Raw genomic sequence first — 6,000 nt, forward strand, 5'->3', positions numbered from 1 at the left:
ATTTTAGAACCTTTATCTTATTTTACACTGATTTTAGAAATGTTTTATGTAAATTAAGGAAATAGATTTTTCCTACTTTGAGTCACTGTTTTAAAATATTTTCATGGTAGCATATAACATTCAGGGATTACTCCCAAGTACTTTTGTATTTTTTGCATTTTTCTTGCACTAGTAATTATCACAAACCCAATTTTTAAAAAACCTTAAAAAACTCCATAAAGGAGTTTTCTTATACATCAAATGAGAATAAAATGAAATACTATCAGCTATGTCACACTTATAATGATTTTACTGTTTTATTTTCAAGAAACTTATACAAGTACTACCAAATTTCTTGATGCAATCACTATTAAAGGATCTGTTATTTAAAACCTGCTCTATTTTCAAAGTAACCATTGTTTCAAAATGTTCATTTGAAAAAATGTAATCCTTAGATTTTTGTTTATTTTTAAATTATATGGCTCAGCTTCTTTTCAAATTATTGATGGTATATTGATTTTTATTATCTGTCACAAACAAAAAAAATCATGATTTTCTAAATCATGGTAATAATGGAATACACAGGCCTATTAAACAAATCTTGAAGATATCCAGCAAAATTCTTTGAAAAGAGCATTTTCATTTAAAGAAGTCACTGATTCCAGGCTAATCACAAACAGAAAGTAATTAATAAAATGTAGTTTAGAAACAATAACTGAGTTAATTACAATATGAGCTGCATTTGAAAATTGAATGAAAGTTTGTCTTGTTTCTGATATACAAATGGATGGTCAAATATATTTGTCAGCAATTCAGACTTTTATCAGCCTATTTGTCTTGAAAGATAGAGTTAAGAAAATTGCAAAATAATTTTCCAATTAATCAAATGTTATTTATGTTCCCATAGATATTTCACATTCCTTTCTTATTTATGTTTTTTTCTTGAACTTTTATTTTAAGTACCAGGGTACATGTGCAGGATGTGCAGGTTTGTTACATAGGTAAACATGTTCCATAGTGGTTTGCTACATGGATCAACCCATGACCTAGGTATTAAGCCCAGGATCTATTAGCTATTTTTCCTGATACTCTCCCTCCCTCCACCCTTGAGACAGGCCCCAGTGTGTGTTGTTCCTCACCAGGTGTCCATGTGTTCTCATCATTCAGCTACCACTTAAGTGAGAACATGTAGTGTTTGGCTTTCTGTTCCTGTGTTAGTTTCCTGAGGATAATGGCTTCCAGCTCCATCCATGTCCCAGCAAAGGACATGATCTAATTCCTTTTTATGGTTGCATAGTAGTCCATGGGGTATACATACCATGTTTTCTTTCTCCAGTCTATCACTGATGGGCATTTGGGTTGATTCCATGTCTTTGCGATTGCAAATAGTGCTACAATGAACATACACATGCATGTACATTTATAATATAATTATTTATATTCCTTTGCCTATGTACCCAGTAGTGGAATTGAGTCAAATGGTATTTTTGCTTCTAGATATTTGAGGAATTGTCATAATATCTTCCACAATGGTTGAACTAATTTACACTCCCACCAACAGTGTAAAAGCATTTCTTTTTCTCCACAACCTCTCCAGTATCTGTTGTTTCTTGACTTTTTAATAATCGTTATTCTGACTGGCATGAGATGATATCTCATTGTGGTTTTGATTTGCGTTTTTCTAATGATCAGTGATGTTGAGCTTTCCTTCATATGTTTGTTATCCACATCAATGTCTTCTTTTGAGAAGTATCTGTTCAGGTCCTATGCTGACTTTTTAATGGGGTTGTTTTTTCTTATAAATTTGTTTAAGTTCCTTATAAACTCTGGATATTAGACCTTCATCAGGTAGATAGATTGCAAAAATTTTCTCCCATCCTATAGGTGGTCTGTTCATTCTAATGATAGTTTCTTTTGCTGTGCAGAACCTCTTTAGTTTAATTATATCCCATTTGTAAATTTTTGCTTTTGTTGCAGTTGCTTTCGGAGTTTTTGTTATGAAATATTTGCTCGTGCCTATGTACTAAGTGGTATTGCCTAGGTTTTCTTCTAGGGGTTTTATGGTTTTAGGTTTTCTGTTTAAGTCTTTAATCCATCTTGAGTTAATTTTTGTATAAGGTATTAAGGAAGGGAAATTTAAATCTGTAAAAAAAAAAAAAAAAAAAAAAAAGGAAGGGCTCCAGCTTCAGTTTTTTGCATATTGTTATCCAGTTCTCCCAAACCCACTTATCAAATAGTGAATCCTTTCCCCATTGCTTGTTTTTCACTCTCCTTTTTAAAATAACTCTTCAAAAATGATAGACAATGTTTTAGAAAACAAAACATATAGGACTATCAACAGTAAAAAGTTAGAATGCTAGTTGAGACAAACAATGCTATAAAATTTATTTTTTAGTTATGAGAAAGATATGTATACTATTCTTATACTAGTCAAACTTGTTAATAATCATTCTGCAATTTTAATTTTAATTTTATTATTGCAGTAATATACAATATATCAAATATCAATGATTATTAAAGGAGAGTAGAAATTAACTAATACAGTAATGATTCCTTGACCACATAAGCAAGCTTTACTCAGAGCTGGGGATGTAAATTGAGTGACTCAACAAGGAGAAGTTAAATAATTTTCATTTTTTTAATTAGACAAATTAAATTGCACAAAACCTTTCTGATTTCTGAGAATAGTTCATCTTATTTGTGAGGAAGAGGAAATGGCCTGAGATCAGCATAAAACATACTTCTGGGCAGTGGTAAATAATCTGACAGATTGGTCAGGGCCTAGAAGAGGAGAAATTGAAAGATTATAGGCCAGTAAGTCTAGGGTAAAGACTTGTGGATGTACATGTGGGAGAAGGCACTGCCAAAAGCTCTGTCCAGTAGAAAAATTTTCTCTCACCAGTCTGGGCAATGTATCTCCCATCCACCACAAGAGAGATAGAGGAAACACTTAGAAAGTGATCAGTAAGGAAAAGAAGAAAAACAAGTCTAAAAATGCTTTTTGTGCTAGATATTACTCATGCTCACCAATACTATCTGGCTCCTTTCCAGGCATTTGAGAAACGACACTTATCAGCATCATTGGAATTAGGCAAATTTGGGGACTAGCTCTGACCAATGGCAGTTGCCATCCATTTTCATATTGCACCCACATACCCAGATGACCCATTCAAAAACCAAGCCCAAGTTTTTTCTGTGTCAGCTTGTTGTAGATATGTGTCCAAGAAGGGACATGGTCCAACATTGGTGGATAAGATGGGAGTCTGGGCTCCCTGTGCAAGTATCTTAACTTCTGACTTGCCAGTTCTGTATTATGATGGTTTGTTGCCAGCTTTATGATGCAATGGATCTATTTGACAGACCCCAGATGCTGGATGGGCATTTGTGGATAAATAATCCATCAATTGGTATCCCATGGTCAGGTGCTTCATCTCCACCAGGGCATGCCATAAGTTGTTTTTCAAAAGCATATTAGATGGCCTTGTTCCAAAGCCTCAGGTCTATATACATGTGATTCTGCATGTTAGGCTTTCCAGAAGCTCCAAAGGTCATCTTTATCTACCACCAATACCTCTACTATTATAGAGTCTACCAGGTTGCATGGTCGAGCAGCAGAACTGCTTATACCACTGTCTAGACTTGTAGCCGACTTTTTCCTGTTCTGGGCTCCCCCAAATCTGACAGCCATTGGTATTATCCTGCATATGGGCCACAGCAGTAATCCCACATGTAGAATAATGAAATATGCCACCCACACAACCCAAAGATGTTGAGCTTTTGTGTGTGTGTGTGTGTGGTGAGAAGTATAAAATGTGGTAAGTTGTCTTATTTTGGAATGAATATCCTGGCATATCCCTGTTCATAGCAACCCTGTAATTTTAATAATGTGAAGGCCCCTGAATCTTTGTAGGGTTTATCTTTCATTCTGTGGAGCACTTGTGTCTTAACAAGGATTATGATAGCAACTTCTTGCCCATCTGGCCTGATTAACATGACAGCATTGATGCAGTAAATCGATGTACTGTTCTGCAAGATGTTCAAATAGTTTGGAGGGCGGGAGAGTTGACATAGTCCTAGGGCAAAACTGCAAACATATAATATTGCCTATTCTGTGTGAACAACAGCCCCTTCTTACCTTAGCAGAATAGAATATATTCACCATATTAATGGATTTATATGACGTACCTGAGAACATAATGGTCTCCTCTAGTGAATTACCACATCTGGCATGGCTGCTGCAATTGGGACTACTACTTTTTTTGAGTTTGCAGTAGTCTGCTTTAATATTCCAGGATCCTTCCAGTTTTTGCAAGGGCCATACAGAGGAATTTGATGGACATTTAATAGGGACCAACAACTTCACATCTTATAGCTTCTTAAGGGGGTGGCACTAATTTCCACCATCAGCTTAGGGATGTGATATTGGTTTTGATTTATTGTATTTGCTGAATTTGTATAACAATTTTAAAGATTTACACTTTCCCCCTCCTCTATGATTACCTTGATGCTACAAGCCAAGAACCCAATTTGAGGCTTGTACCAATTATTCAGTGTGTTATTCTCAATTATACTTTCAGGGACTACTGAATAGATCTGAAGAAACAGTGGGCCCGAAAAAAAAAAAAAGCCAGATGTTTCCCAGGATTCCATTTACTACCTGGTCTCTATATGGCCCCACTCTAGAGGGGCCATAATGATGCTTCAAGTATTGAGTTTGGGTGTCATTTCTTACGTGTCCAACAACCCTTAAAGTGTTTGGCTGTCCCACTTTTAATGCATGGCACTAGGGTGATTAACTTATTTCAGTTTGCTTGGGACATTTCTAATTTTACAACAAGAGTCTCATGTTCTAAGATGTCCCTCAGTTCTGGGCAATCTGGATAGCTGATTATTCAAAAAAATCACCCAAGTAAATGACTTGTGTGGAAGGAGTGGGAAATTATTTTTAAGTATATTTGCTATGATATTTTAATTTCCTTCCTGCTGGAGTCTTGACCTCCTCAGTCAGTGGGTTTTGGGTCCGAAAACTACCTCAGGTCCAGCAACTTGGCACTAGACTAGGACTTTTAACTAGGGCAGTTGTCCTTGGTCTCCAGGTCATTCATCCTTGTTTTCTTCTGACAGTGCAAGCTAAATAGAGTAGTACCCTTGTTGTAGTCCCATCTGTTTTGCCTCTAGTGACAATCTGTTTAATAAACTATTTTCATCTCAGCCGGTCAGGCCTCCTAGCTGCTACTCTGACCCTGCCACTTATTACAATAATTGCATTCACTTAGAATTTGGCAGCTAAGTACTACCACCTGGCCTTTGTTAGGTGTTCAACCCACTACTATTAGTGAACTTAGTAATAAGAGCCTCTCGTAACATCAACCCTGGGTTATAGAAGAGAGCCGCCACTGAACTTTTACTGAAGTCAGTGCCCCTACACCAGTACATTGTTTGTGACCTTGGTAATTGGTGTCTTTTATAGGCCTTCCCATGGAACATTACCATCAGGTGGGGCTCCCGGCTTTACAAAGTACATTTACTCCAGCATGCCCATTTCCATGGGTTTTTAAATCCTTTTATCTACTATCTGAAAATATTGTCTGTATTTCAACTTTACATAGCGTTGGTCATTGCTTTCTCTGTGCTTCCAGAAGCCATCTGTATGTACCATCACCTGGAGTCCGTTAAATCCTATTTCATAAGAATGCTCCCATGTCAGTAAACTTCCCTGCCCAATTTTATTTTCAGGCATGCTTGATTGAGTACTCTCAGGAGTCAAACCCACGGAGTCTCCTCCAGTACCTGCCAATACACAATGGCTAGGTCTTGCAGCTTCCTTAAGGTACTAAGCCCTAGTAGAGCTAGCATATTTCTGGCTGGGTTATGCTATGAGTTAACCAGAGTGTTAATGCTTGGTGGCCATAACAGGAGGCACATGTGGTTTTGTGAGGGCGAGGGCTCTTCATTACCTTCAAGTAAGGTGGGTGGGCAGCCCTTAGGAAGAAGGGGTGGCCCACTCCTGCATTTTTGGAG

The sequence above is a fragment of the Saimiri boliviensis genome, chromosome 5 (assembly GCF_048565385.1).
Source record: "Saimiri boliviensis isolate mSaiBol1 chromosome 5, mSaiBol1.pri, whole genome shotgun sequence".
In the NCBI taxonomy this organism is placed as follows: domain Eukaryota; kingdom Metazoa; phylum Chordata; class Mammalia; order Primates; family Cebidae; genus Saimiri; species Saimiri boliviensis.